The following is a 15657-nucleotide window of genomic DNA, read 5'->3' on the forward strand; positions in this document are numbered from 1 at the left end:
AAAAACAGCTGTGTAGAGATTCAAGCTCAGGCTGTGAAGCCCTCCCCCTTCCCTAGGCTTCAGAGCCTGAGCTCCAGTCCAAGCCTGAATGTCTATTCTGCTAATTTTCATGCCGTAACACAAGCCCTGTGAGCTTAAATCTGCAGACCCAGGCTCTGAGACTTGATGCTGCAGGTTTCTGTTTGCTGTGTAGATGAACTCTATGTCAGCCTGCATGTAGTAGGCACAACATACTCTGGGGGCAACCGGCTTAAATGTGTGAATAGCTTTAACAACACATCCAGCAGAGAGCAGTGGTTTTCACACCATATTTCATCAAAGACCCAGACACTGCATGATCTGAACACCTTAAATTCCACTTAGATACTCCATGTTGGAGGTGCACTGTCCTCACAGGAACAGGCTCCAGTACTTTCCACCCTGGGGTTCTATTTATTTGAACATGTGAGTCCCCACTGAATTTAAGTTTATTAGATTTTTTTTCCAATGACTCCATAAAATATTCTTTGCTGATACAGTTTGATATTTACCTGCTGACAACATTATTTCTACTCAGGAAGGCTTTGTTTATACAAACAGAAAATCTCACTGCACTAGCTCCCACAGCTGCAGAGCTCCTACTTCAGAAAGGTCCCAGCTAATGCTGGAACTAGGAGGTTTGCAGTTTGGAGCTAGTGCTGGTCTATGGCAACAAAACGTCCATACAGAGTCACAAGTGCACTGAATCCTGGAAGTTAAGATATCACAACATCCACTGGCTAATTGTAACATTAACATCTCAGCAGCAGGCAGAGTGAGATTAATGCTGCGCTAGAGGCATGTTGCCATGTAAAGTCATTTTATTCTGTGCTGGAAGTCATGTTGTTATGATGGCTTGTACAGACCCATCAAAGTGACACTGAATGGAAAGGAAAAGGAAAGCAAAGAAAAGACAAACAGGTTTACTACTTTTAAAGAAATGAGAAGTTGCCTCTGATTTGATGTGCCTCAGTGTTTAGGTGCCCAACTTGAGACACTCAGAGGTCACTTTTGAAAAAAACTGACCACAATGTCCAGATTATATCAGAGCAGCTGGTGGCTTTGGAGGTCAGTGCAGAGAGTGAATTAAGGGGCTCAAGACCAAAGTGAAGGATGCTAATGGCACCTCTGGGATCTCCTTGTCTTCCTCTCTCTTTGATGAGAAACTCGATTGGATGCTGGGCACTGTAGCAAACCCTGAGCCCACACAGGTGAATGACCATCAGCTGAGCAGGGCCAGAATCTTTATAACTCCCTAATGCCAGAGGAGAGTCATTTGATGGATGAAGGGCAAGAAGTGACCCTGGTGCTGAGGCCAGTAACCAGGGAGGCTGTGCCTTCAGAGCAGCTGCAGCACATCCTAGGTCCATATTTGGAGAAGCTATTTGGGATGACCCAAATTAGCAGCACACGATGGAACCAACACAACAGGAAGCACTGTTGGAGCTGGAGCCTGGTAAGTTTCTGCCATCATGTTTATTGTTATTAATATATGGACAGGAAGGATTTTTGGCTTATGACCCTATTCAGTTACTATTACCAGCTGGGTTGATAGCATGCTTCCATTCAAGGCAGAACTCAGACCATTTATCTAGCACCCCACCTCCCATCTGACACTACATGGGATTGAAAATGGAAACTGGGAGTGAAGGAGAAAAAGGTTAAACAAGTAGTTCTCATGAAATTTACACTAGTTCTTCTCTGATTGTTAGAAATATGGGTTGGGGCACTACAATTATGCAGGGCCACCCGGTGGGGGGTGCAAGTGGGGCAATTTGCCCCAGGCCCCTCAGGGGCCCCGCAAGTCCCGGCCCAGGTCTTCAGTGGCATTTTGGCGGTGGGGGGCCCTTCAGTGCTGCCAGACACATGGAGCAACTGAAGGGCCCCCCGCCACCGAAATGCCACCAAAGACCCGGACCACCGCTGGGTGAGTACAAGCGCCGCAGCTTCCCTGCTTTGCCCCAGGCCCCCTGAATCCTCTGGGCGGCCCTGCAATTATGGGCATCACATACTCCTGCTAATACAATTTGCCTTATAAATTGAGCAGTATTGGACTGCTCAGTTAACTGAGTCAAAAAAAACCCACAAACCTGGCTGTAGAGAATCCAAACGAAACCAGAGTGTGTATTTGGTCCATAGCTGGCTGAAATAAGAGTTCAAATGACAGGGGATGGTGTTGGTATTAGGGAGTCTCAATGGCTGGCAGTCAGCTGGGGCTGTCCATGACACCAGGGTGCTTGTAAGGTGGCTGCACTGTGTCTCCTTGCACGTCAGCATCTTGCTGATTTGAGCATGAATTTTTGCTGGTGTCCTATCCAAATTAAGAGTCTCTGAAGAACTGGAACATCTGGTAACTCTGGAGATAATTGCAAGAATATTTTTAGGACCAAACAAGTTTGATACATATTTTCACTTAAAGATCTCAGATCAAGTTCTGAAAACATGTGCCAACGACAGAGGAACTTGAAACTCCAGAGCCCATTCTAGGGAAGCAACTAAAAGCTCCCATCTGGAATTAGTCAAGAACTGTCATGTCTGAAAAATGTGAGCTAAGTAAAAACATCAGCTCTCACTCTCGGAGGAGGAGTTTATTAAGAAATCTCTCTCTTGCCTGCTCTACCTGTGAACGTCACAGACAAATCCCAGATGAGATTTTCCAGCCTCCACAGTAATGGATTCCTCTTGTTAGTTCCTCCGTTTCCTCAGAGACTTTTATGTTACATAATACAGTGCACTCAAAGCACAGAAATCAACTGAGCAGAGATGAGTAAAACCTGCCAGCTCGGTGCCCCTTTAAAATACACATATCCTCATGAACATTTTTTGGGCTGCTACAGTGAAACCAATCAGCAGTTCCAATTTTTGAGGTTCAGTATGGGCTTTTTCTCCCAGCTCCTGTATTACCTACATGCCTCCAGCTTCCATCCAGGACACATCATATGATCCATTGTCTACAGCCAAGCCCTAAGATACAACCGAATTTGCTCCAATCCATCAGACAGAGACAAACACCTACATGATCTTTATCAAGCATTCTTAAAACTATACCTTATAAAACTACAATACACACCTGGGGAAGTGAGGAAACAGACTGAGAGAGTGAGATGGGTACTCATAAGTCACCTACTATAGGACGGGCCCAACAAGGAAAATAACAGAACACCACTGGCCATCACATGCAGTCCCCAGCTAAAACCTTTCCAGCTCATCATCAGTGATCTACAACCTATCCTGAAAAACGATCCCTCACTCTCACAGACCTTGGGAGGCAGGCCAGTCCTCGCTTACAGACAGCCCCCCAACCTGAAGCAAATACTCACCAGCAACTGCACACCACACCACAGAAACTCTAAACCAGGAACCAACCCCTGTAACAAACTGTTGCCTACTCTGTCCCCATATCTACTTTAGCAACACCATCAGAGGACCCAACCACATGAACTACACCATAAGGGGCTCATTCACCTGCACATCTACTAATGTGATATATGCCATCATGTGCCAGCAATGCCCCTCTGCCATGTACATTGGCCAAACTGGACAATCTCTACGTAAAAGGATAAATGGACACAAATCAAACACCAGGAATGGTAACATACAAAAGCCAGTAGGAGAACACTTCAGTCTCCCTAGACATTCAACAACAAATTTAAAAGTAGCCATCCTTCTACCAAAAAAAACTTCAAAAACAGACCTCAGCACTACAATTCATTTGCAAACTTAACACCATTAACTTGGGCTTGAATAGGGACTCAGAGTGGCTGGCTCACTACAAAAGCAGTTTTCCCTTTCTTGGTATTGACACCTGCTCATCAGTTATTGGGAGTGGACCACATCCAGCCTGACTGAATTGGCCTTGTTATCACTGGTTCTCCACTTGTAAGGTAACTCTCTTCTCTTCATATGCCAGTATATTTATGCCTGTATCAGTAATTTTCACTCCATGCATCTGAAGAAGTGGGTTTTTTACCCCCGAAAGTTTATGCCCAGATAAATCTGTTAGTCTTTAGGGTGCCACCAGGCTCCTTGGTGTTTTTGTGGATACAGACTAACATGGCTACCCCCTGATACTTGAGATTAGGGGAGTTTACTGTGCATGCCCACTCTTCAGTTTTGGAGGCTGGATTCTACACTTTGGTGGCAGTGCCTCTGGAGGGAAAAAGTTGTCATGCTATTGAGCCAAGCCTTGCCCCTGAGTCATATCCCAGGCAAACCCGTCACCTTCAGTGGAGTTTCAGCATACTTAGCACTTTATTTTTTCAAAGTGCTGTACAAATATTAACCCATTAACTCTCACACAGGTCCAGTGAGGGACGGAGGTCAGTAATCCCAGCCCCATTTTGCACACAGTAAGTAACTGAAAGACACAGAGAGAGCAAGGCTTCATAGTGTCTTCCAAGAGGAGCATCCAAAGGTATTTTTCCTGCAGGAGGCAGGATTCATCCCAGAGCACCCGGGGCCATAGTGCTGTGCACCTAATGCCGTACTTCTTTATGGAATGCAGACTGTTACCCACAGCACAAGCATGTAGCTTCATAGGCTGGTGTGCCTGGCTAGGCAAACCTCTTTGGGCATGCCATGTGTCCCCAGGTAATAAGCACAAAGTAGCCCCTAGTCATAAGGACTGCAATTCCACCAAGCCCTTACACAGACCATCATCACATGGGTCTTTATGCACCACCGCTGTGCCCCCTCCTAGGGTCAAGGCACTATTTGGCCCAAATCAATTCAAAGATCCTAGGCGAGTAATTAGCCAGTGCTTGGATTAGACTCTGACTATATGCCCAGATCTTAATTCACATGAGCAACTGTTCTTACTTTGCTGTACTGAACATTTACAGTTCCCAGGAGTCCGTCTCTGCAGCAGTAGCCTTTTTGCCATCTTGTCATGCAGAATGGATGAAGCCTGTTACAGAGGAGACATACGCTGTGCTCTCTCCAGGACACTGTTACTGTTGTTCGCTGTTTTCCCTTAATCTAAAATAAAGTTCATTCAAACAGCAAGTATATGGTTGCTTGTTGTTTATAGAAATTATTAACAGGTACCTTTCTCTATTAAGGTCCTTCTATGCCCTTCACTACAGTATCTGAATGCTGCATTAGGGAATATAGAAAATGGGTATAAAAAACTAGTTGCTCTTCTTCAAGGTGAAAAATCCAATACAGTACCATGTTAGCCCTGTTCTCTTCCACACGGAGCTGGTCTGGGGGAGATCTTGTCCTGGAAGTTGAATCACTGTGACAGGTTACCGCCTCCACACTCCGAGGTGCCACCTGATGTACTGGGGTTCCACCAGCCTGGGCTCCCTTACCATGTCCTGCCAAGCCAGGCCCTCAAGCCTCCTCCAGCACCCAGCTGCAGAAAGACACAGACACTGAAATCAGCTCCGCATGGGAAGACTCAGTTAGGGAATTGCCTGGGACTCAAGTGCATACCCCCTCTGGAGTGCAAACCCAAAATTTTACTGTCTTGTACTGCACAGAAACCTGTGCTGCGTAAGCTCATGAAATTCACCCCCTCCCTGAATGTGGAGGAAGATATTGTGACAAAATTCCTCCTCTACCTTGGTGGGTCCTGCGCTTATTGGCAGCTTTGCACACCTCAGTGCTCTTCCTCTCTGGTGGAACCCACAGTCTAGGTCAACTCCTCCTGTGTCTGATCAGGAGTTGGGAGGTTTGGGGGAGGGTGGGGGAACCCGGGCCCGCCCTCTACTCCGGGTTCCAGCCCAGGGGTGCCCGGGGGGGGGGAAGCGGGGCAATTTGCCCCAGGCCCTGGGCTCCACCGGGGCCCCCACGAGAATGGCTGAGGCTCCCTCCCCAGCCCGACCCCGCCTCCGCCCCTCTCCCCGAGCCTCAGTGCATCCAGCAGCGTCCCTGAACAGTGCTGCAGCGTGGCTCCAGCGGGGGCCCTGAGCTCCGCCCCGCTCAGAGCCGTGTGGTAAAGGGGCAGGGCTACGAGCTCCAATGCGGCCTGAGCTCCCTCCGCTTGGCTTGGAGCTCGCAGCCCTGCCCCCTTACCACGCGGCTCTGAGCGGGACGGAGCTCAGGGGCCCCGCCAGAGCCACACTGCCACTGTCGAGGGACGCTGCTGGATGCGCTGAGGCTCCGGGTGAGGGGGGGAGCTGAGGGTAAGGAGTCGGGGGGGGTTGGTTAAGGGGCAGGGAGTCCCAGGGGACAAGGAGGGAGCAGAGGTTGGGGGGCAGTCAGGGGACAGGGAAGGGGGGGTTGGATCGTGGACGTTCTGGGGGTCTGTCAGGACTCAGCAAGTGGGTGGATAGGGGTCGGGGCAGTCAGGGGACAGAGAACAGGGGTGGGGTCCCGGGGTGGTGGTTGGGGGGCAGGTCTCTGGAGGACAGTGAGGGGACAAGGAGCAGGATGGGTCAGGGATTCTGAGGGGGGCAGGAAGTGGGTGGGGGTCGGATAGGGGGCAGGGCCAGGCTGTTTGGGAGGCACAGCCTTCCCTACCCTAAAGCTCATTCAGCAGTTTGAGGCATGTAGAAGAGCCAAGCTGTTAGCTTCTCCATTAGGGCTCCCATCCCTTTCACTTCTCAAATGCCAAATTATAGTCTATATTTAATTTCAGTGCCATAGAGTGATTCATGTCAGGGGAGGGGAGCTTCATTTAAAATTAGCCATTGGGGGAGGGATCACATGAGAAGAACAATATCCTTCCTAACCCTACCAAGGGAGACCACCACCCCCGCCCCGTTCCTCTGCATTCCCTGAGGCTCCAGAGGGGTTAATTCAGTGGTTCTCAAACTTTTATACTGGTGACCCCTTTCACATAGCAAACCTCTGTGACACCCCCGCCCCTTATAAATTAAAAACACTTTTATATATTTAACGCTATTATAAATGCTGGAGGCAAAGCGGAGTTTGAGGTGGAGGCTGACAGCTCATGACCCCCACTAATAACCTCACAACCCCCTGAGGGGTCCTGACCCCCAGTTTGAGAGCCCCTGGGTTAATTTAATTTTAGCACCCTGTGTCCATTCACATGCATGTGCTATTTTGAGCATTTCAGTTTTCACAACATAGGCTCATCCCAGATTCTGGAACAAGCTCAAATGCTCAGTTCGTGGAGTATGTACATAAGCTATACTAAAGACAAACCATCTCCAGTTTGTGAGGGACCCCATGGAGCCAGTCTCTAAGAAACAGATAAATTCATGGTGGTTAAGTCCATTAATGGCTATTAGCCAGGATGGGTAAGGAATGGTGTCCCTAGCCTCTGTTTGTCAGAGGGTGGAGATGGATGGCAGGAGAGAGATCGCTTGATCATTACCTGATAGGTTCACTCCCTCTGGGGCACTTGGCATTGGCCATTGTCGGTAGACAGGATACTGGGCTGGATGGACCTTTGGTTTGACCCAGTATGGCTGTTCTTATGTTCTAACCTAAATGAACCCAAAGTTATGGAGACAGATATGAATCAAGGAAGCCAGCAGAGTATCAGAAACCTGGAAAAATCTCTGACTGGACGGGCTCAGGCGTCTGGTCACAAGCTGAGCTGGTTCAAATATTTTGGATTTTTTTTAAGCAGAATTTTTTTATTGTTTCTTTAAACAACCAAACACGGCAAGCAGCAAATATTTGGCCACACACTTCTGAAACCCCAAACCATATTCAGGTTTTGGCAGACTAATTTCAGCTTTTCAATTAAAAAAAAAAAAACACACAACACACACACACAACAAATTTTGAAGGAAAGCAGATATTGTCCATGATTTTTTTCTGCTTTTTAAAAACCCCTAGTTTTCAATCCAGAAAAAGTTTTGACAGAAAATATTTTTCCAACCTTTTTAATGAGCTTTAGTGCCTTTTAGCATTAGCTGATACTGAGAACCAGTGATACCTTGTAAAGAAGTTCTCAAAACTGGGTTTGTGCCGTGATGCACAAGCTTTATTTTTCCCAGGGCCGCCTGTGGCAGGGGAGCAAGTGGGGCAATTTGCACCAGGTCCTGCAGAGGCCCCCACAAGAATATAGTATTGCAATTTTTTTTATGGAAGGGGCCCCCAAAATTGCTTTGCCCCAGGCCCCCTGAATCCTCTGGGCGGCCCTGCCAGGGCCCTGTGGATTGCAGCTGTCTATAGTGCCTCCTGTAACAGCTGCATGACAGCTACAACTCCCTGGGCTACTTCCCCATGACCTCCTCCCAACACCTTCTTTATCCTCACCACAGGTCCTTCCTCCTGGTGTCTGATAACGCTTGTACTCCTCAGTCCTCCAGCAGCAGCACCCTCTCAGTTCCTTGCACCTCTTGCTCCCAGCACCTCACACACACACCACAAACTGAAGTGAGCTCCTTTTTAAACCCAGGTGCCCTGATTAGCCTGCCTTGATAGGCTGATTAGAACACCTGCAGCCAGTCTGCCTTGATTGATTCTAGCAGGTTCCTGATTACTCTAGTGCAGCCCCTGTTCCGGTCACTCAGGGAACAGAAAACTACCCATCCGGTGACCAGTATATTTGCCCTCTACCAGACTCCTGTACCCCACTGGTCTGGGTCTGTTACAATACGCACAGCTTTTTTTCCCCTCAGTTCTGAATTCCAAACTGGTTTTAGAGGAAACAAAAACAAGTTTATTAACTACAAAAGATAGATTTTAGGTGATTATAAGGGATAGTAAACAGGTCAAAGCAGATTACCCAGCAAATAAAACAAAAATGTGATATAAGCTTAGATACTAAAGGAACTGGTTACAAGCACTAATTTCTAACCCTAAATGTTGTTTTAAGCAGCTTACAGAATTTCTTGAAGACAAACTGCTCTTGCTTGCAGCTTAAAACTCCAGGTAATCCTTCCACAGGCCAGACACCTTTTCCAGCCCTTCTCCCCCACTTTGTCTTTGTTTCTTAGATGTTCACAGCAGCCTTCCTGGATGGGGATTCAGTGAAGATCAAACCCTGATTATTTCACTTCCCTGCCTTAACTAGGTTTTACGTATAGCGGGAACCCTTTGTTTTCTAGTCTGGTTCCCCCCTCCCCAGTGGAAAAACACTGGTATTCCATCATGGAGTCCAGTACCAGGTGACGTGATCATAGGACCCTGCGGTATCAAAGCAGCCTTGAGTCAAAGGCCGTTTGTAGCATCGCAGGAAGGTGGGAGATTAGCATCTTCAAAGACCTATTATTGCCCCGAATGGTCTGTTGACTTGTTTCCAGACTTAGTCAACCAGACTGATTGCATTTTGTCCAGTGGCCGTTCCCCAAGTGCAAACACTTTTGCAGTACAGATGTATAGTCTATATTCCTAACTCTAGATATAAAAATGATATATGCATACAACCAGGACAAACATATTCTGTAAATCATAACCTTTCCAATGATATCTCACATGACCCATCCTGCACAAAATACATCTTAGTTATGCCATACTCATATCAGAAGCATATCTCTATGAAGAATATGGGGCGTAGTGTCACATCCAGCAAGCAGCCATTTGGGTAGGTCAGAGCCAGTGGTTTGTCAAAATGTAGACACATTTTTAAGATACAAAAGTGCCATCTTCTTACTGGTTGCACTTGATATATTCCACATTGAGCCCTTGTGGGGGAGGAGGGAACCACCATCTGTAATAGATATTTTCTCCCAAACCATTCTGAACTCTAACATATCATTTTCTGTAGCCATGAAAATTACAGTACCGTTAAGAAGCTGCCAACACAGTAACATGCACAACATGCAGCTTTTGACTCAAAATGTTTTGAAGGCTTTTCTTAAATACAGCTAAGTGTTTCTCATGCTTCCAGTAACCTATAATAAAGAGCCAAACTTTGTGTTCACAAATGGTGGGGCAGGCTTTTCAAGAGACAGGGCCTTTCATTTACTTTATACATTTCTATTTAGGGCTCTGCTCTTTAAAATTTAGGAAACACAACACTGGAGATGGTCTGCTGAAGCTAGGATTAGACAAGAACTTGCCTACTGCGGTACTTTTTATTTATGTGAATATTTCACACTAATTCTGATTACTTCTATTAACAAAAATGGACCCAAGAGAGCCCCCTCCCACCCAATCTTCATATAGAGGAGACTCTCCATATGCGTACCTCTCCCCTCTCCCGCATGGACAGGATCAGGCTCCTCCATGGCACTGTCCCAATCCCAGAGCCTCACGGGAGCACTAAGTGAGCTGGGATTTTGGAGGAGGGCTGAGACTTGGTGGCCCTTTAGAACAAGACAATCAGGATCCACATCATTCTCCCTGCCTCCCCCCATCCCTGCTGAGATTTCCCAGCAAAGGCCATACAAGTGAGGGCTGCATTACCCACCCTGCAAAGGATCCCCCCTCTCATAGGGGTCCCATGAGAGCAGTGATCAGGAAGAGACCTTGGTAGTGCAGCTCCAAAGAGCCATGCTGGAAACAGACCTGTTGGTCTGCCCTGGTGCTGTAGGGTCCCCAGCAGTCTGCCAGGAATCAGGGATTCCCTAAAAGTTCGTCAAACCCAAAATGTTTCAGACAAAATACTTCGGGCTCAATAAATTATCAGTTTCATTAGAAATTTTCCAGCCAGCTCTCTTCTCCACCATGGATAACACCATGTCAGTCTTCATACAATCCAGCCACTTTTGGCCAGTCACCACTAATTTTAAGCACCATGTCAGATATGCTTGTTCTGAGCAAGATTAGAAAAAACAACAGCAGTAGCTAGATATTTTCACTAGGGCTCCTACTAGGGATAAACAGAAATTTTTAGACACTATCACTAGTGTAGATAACCCTCTTAAGAAAAGCTGGGCAAGAACAGTATCTTATTAGCCTGGTTTATTATTATTGTTTGTTGTGTTTGCTGTTGCTCTTGCTGTTTTATGAACACATACCAACCATGGATATTGTAAAGGATGTGTTAGTGTCCGTGTCCCCATGGGGCTCTCCTCCCTTTAGTGGTTTCCGTTTTAAGCCAAAATACCAGAGCTGATTGCTCTTATAGATGCAGGCTTTTATTACAGGTTTCAGGAACTGTATGAAAGAATATTTCTTTGGTGACCTTCTGCACTCTTCAAGGCTTATCACAGTGCAGTGAGCAGTATCTGTCTTTATACTGCATTCCTCATCACTAATGAACAACCCTGTTTGTGAAATCAGCACCAACAGGCAACGTCGCTCAGCACAGTCTTAAATCCAGCTGGAATTAACAGCATCAGCTTCTAAGCAGTTTTATGGGAAGTCTCACACCTGGCGACTTCCTCATTAGTTGCTTTGGAAGAGATTTGATTATACATGTTCAAGTGCAGACGAAGGCATGATCTAGCCCTCGCATTTTGCATTCCACTCAGCAGCAAAGCTGGGTAGAGGCAGAAGTTCCATTCCATGAAGGATTTTGCAATTCAGAAAATTTGGCTTTGTTCTGAACTCGAACAAAACCTGAAAATTTCATAATTCCCCACAAAGGAATTTTTTTTTTAAATGTCATTTTTGGTTGATTTACGTTTCATTTTGACAAAAATCAAAACATTTCAATTTAAGTTTTTAAAATGTCTCATTTTCTAATACATAATTTTAAAAATTTCAAAATGAAAAGTTGCTTCAAAATGAAAAATTGAAACATTCTGTTCTGGAAATATCAAAACATACCCTTTTTGACATTGTCAAACATTCCCCCTCACCTCCTACAGGGTTTTCTTCCAAAACAGAATTCCAGCAAATCGACCCAATTTCATGAAGACTTTCAATTTCGATGTCACCCATGTTCTGAAAATGTTTCTGACAATGTTTTTTCCAAGCAGCTCTACTCAGCAATTTGGATCAGGGACGTCAATTAGTCAGTGTCAATGTCTGGACAACCCTACAACATTTGGCAGCAAATGATGTGACCCAGAAGACCATGAAAGAATGAGTGATAAATCCTTCTCTGGGTGGATTATTACTGTCTAGGGGACTGCAAATACTGTGACTCACAGTTTCTGCCAGATTGTCTTGGTGCAGGGCTTCCCCTTTCATGGAACAGGCTGGCTCCCTGAGATCCATGTAGACATCTGAGTATCTGCTGTAGCCCAGGAGTTTCTGCCCTGTGCATCCATACTTCTGTCAGAAACCCAGACCCCTGATGTCAATGCAGCCATGATTAGGGTGACCAGATGTCCAGATATTGTTGGGACCGTCCAGATAGGGGCTTTGACTTATTTATACTGTCTTTGTTCCAATTTTTCACACTTACTGTCCGGTTGCTCTAGCTATGAGGATGAATGATACCTGATGCCACTACTTCCAGGAGTCCCTGCTAAGGTGGGTCCATGCTGCAGTGGAAAAGAATCAGTATTAACCCCACCTGCCTCTAGCCTACCCCCTCTTACACTTTGGTGCCTGAAACCAATGGAGCATCTACAGAGGGGATTGTGGGAAAGGCAATGGGGCTGATGAAGTGAAACCCCTCCTCTTGACCCACACATCTGCTCACCTGGGATCCTGGAGAATCCCAGTCCCTCCTGCTCAGAGAAGGGATGGGACATGACCCTCTGTTATTATTAATATCTAGTGATATATTTTTAAAATCTAATCAATGAGAAAAGTCACTAAGGTAATGTTCATGACAACTGAGGGTGCTGGGTGTTACCTTTCACCTGGGACTTGTTACTGACTAAAGGAATCTGGCTGTAATTTGAGGCTCTTTTATTGAAGGCCAGGGGGGAGGGGATGTGGGTGTCAGTCCCACTGGTACCTGGCAGCACCTGACTGTTCTCCCTACATAGGACGTGGGTGTGGGGGGGAGAAATGGCAGGAGACCTTTTCCCTTTAGTTTCTTATACTTGTAACTTAGTGCTGATGATGAGCTAACATGAAGCAGATCAGAAATTTTAATTGTACTTGAAAAACTCTGTCAGAAAGGGGATTTATTATTGCCTGGTTAACTTAGAAGGTTCTGAAAGCCAAATTTTCACAGATGGGAAAAAGAGAGTAGTTTTATGCTCAGAAGGTATTCAGATGCCACAGTAACAAGCATAATGTAAAGGCCTAGACAGATAGATAATGTTCTGCTTCTGTTTATGCTGCAGAACTGGAATTTGTGGAAGATCGTCACAGGGGGCCATGGGTTAAAAGCTAACTTTAAACCTGTAGTTTAAGTATAAGGATAAAATATAGGTATTTTAAGGCATCAATGCAAGAAGCCTACAGGCCCAAACCTGTAAGACATTAGCTTAGCATTTTAGCATAAGTTAAGCCTATTAAATCTTAGCATCAGTAAATTGACCAACAGTGACACTAAATCACAACATGGCACAAGATATAAATTTTGCAATAAATAATTCTGCTAAAATTCTGCATACAGTGCTGACTAGTAACCACAAGAAGTCAGTTGATGCCAGTTTGCGTATTATAGGATAGGAACATCAGCAGATGCTTAACCACAGGATTACTATAGTCCCTAATTGATGTATATATAAATAGTTTGAGATAATTAATATACTAACCTTTAGAATAAGGACACCACAACATTATTAGGGTGAGGACGTTAGTTATGGGCAAAGGAGGCCGAACACTGTTATGAATATCCATGGCAGCCATCAAACCCTATAATAGAGAACTAGGACCTAGACCAGGGGTCGGCAACCGGTGGCTCGCGGCTCGCCAGGGTAAGCACCCTGGCGGGCCGGCCCGGTTTGTTTATCTGCCGCGTCGGCAAGTTCGGCCAATCGCGGCTCCCACTGGCCGCAGTTCGCGGTCCCAGGCCAATGCGGGAGGCAGAAGCCGCGGCCAGAACATCCCTCAGCTCGTGCCGCTTCCTGCCTCACGCATTGGCCTGGGACCGCGAACCATGGCCAGTGGGAGCCGCGATTGGCCGAACTTGCCGACGCGGCAGATAAACAAACTGGGCCGGCCCGCCAGGGTGCTTACCCTGGCGAGCCGCGAGCCACCGGTTGCCGACCCCTGACCTAGACCATCGAGACCTTGACCATTGGAATAGTTTGACATGCCAAAGATAGGCTAGGATCCTCATGGACAAGTCTCCCTACTCCCAGGTCTCCACAAGGATTGTGTGAGTATGCATATGACAGGACACAAAGTTAATATTGCATTACTGTTATATTCGTGTTTGGATCGGAATATATGTTTGTTTACTAACTTTGTTAATAAAGCTGTTAAAATCTCAGAACATTTTTCAATGTATGATTTTTGCAACTGTACTCATTGAGATTTCCAATTTAACTGTAATTCTAATAATTCTGGGCCTGGTCTTGGAACTGGAACCTGTTGGACTTCAGAGTGTTAATTTGCAGAATTGGGAACTATTAAATAATCTATAAAATCAATAAATCAGGCAACAGTGAGCACTGGACTACTGGACACACTCCTCCAGTAGAAGTGTACAGGCTAGGAATGTTATTTTTCTGCTCAGTCATGAGATTGGACCCACAGTATTTGAATCACTAGGGAGCCGTTCTGTGCAATCATCCATTGAACAGAATCTGAGGCTCTTGTTCATTCCATATAAACTACATTGCCCTGAGGGAATACTCTAGGCAAAATGGAAAATATACCAATATAAAATCAGATATAATCGTTGATAGTGTTTTATAGCAGTAATATAGAAACAAGCATGTGATACTGCACTTACATTAAAATATTTCAAGTATAATCCGTTCTCTTTTATTTTCATATGTTTTACCAGGATTTTTTCCTCAACAAGGAAAGATATTATGGGCCACATTCTGCTGCCCATACCCACAGTACCTTGGGAATAATCCAGTTGAAGACACTCACAGAGTAAACTACTACTTATTGAGTGAGAGACCTCAGTAAACACAGTAGAATGTGTCCCTGTGGATCACAGCCAGCCTTAGGCGTGGATGTGCAGGGCAGTTGGCCTCGGCACCAACTCCTCAGGGTGCCACATCATTCTGTCAACCTGCCTTTTTTTGCTTGGCTGCTCTGCACTGAGGAGAGGGGAAGGAGTGCTGAAAACATTTTTGAACCTGGGTGGCAAAACAGAGAAACACCTAGGGGTGGCCCAGCCTGTGGTAGGAACATGGGGCTTATCTTTTTCTGTTTCTTCAGTGTAAATCCAGAGTGACTCCACTGCCTTTAAAGGAGTCACTGCAGATTTACACTGAAAAAAAAGAAAGAACAATTAAACCCCATGTCTCTTTACAAACGGTTGCAGAGCAAATAAATCTCTGAAGAACAATCAGGCATATGAGTAACTTTACATGCTCAGGAAGTCTACCATTGGTTTTGATGGGACTATTTGCACAAGCAAATCTGCACACATGCAAATTTTGTTCTCTAACTCAGAAATGATAAATTCCTGGCTAGGTATCTTTTGCATTTTCCAGATAGAAAAAATCTTATAACCAAAATTGATCTCTTTTGGAATAAAGAAAGGCAGGGCATATACTAAAACTGACCTTGTAGAAATTAAGGAAGTATTTTATTTGAAATTAAAAAAAAATTTTAAACAGTAAAATAATATAGAATGATAGTGGAAAAGATGCAAACAATTGAATTCCCTCCAAGCTCTTGTAGCTCTCAAAGTCAGATCTCTGTCTCTCCATTTGACTTATTCGCATTTCAATTGTCCAGAAGCCCTCTATTTTTTTTTCTGGCATCAAGTAATCTCTATGAACTATCTTCATCTGCCCTCAAGAAATCTTAAAGCCTGGCATTTAGGTGAATGTCTTATGCTGCAGCGGGGAA

The sequence above is a fragment of the Mauremys mutica genome, chromosome 1, assembly GCF_020497125.1.
Source record: "Mauremys mutica isolate MM-2020 ecotype Southern chromosome 1, ASM2049712v1, whole genome shotgun sequence".
Classification (NCBI taxonomy): Eukaryota; Metazoa; Chordata; order Testudines; family Geoemydidae; genus Mauremys; species Mauremys mutica.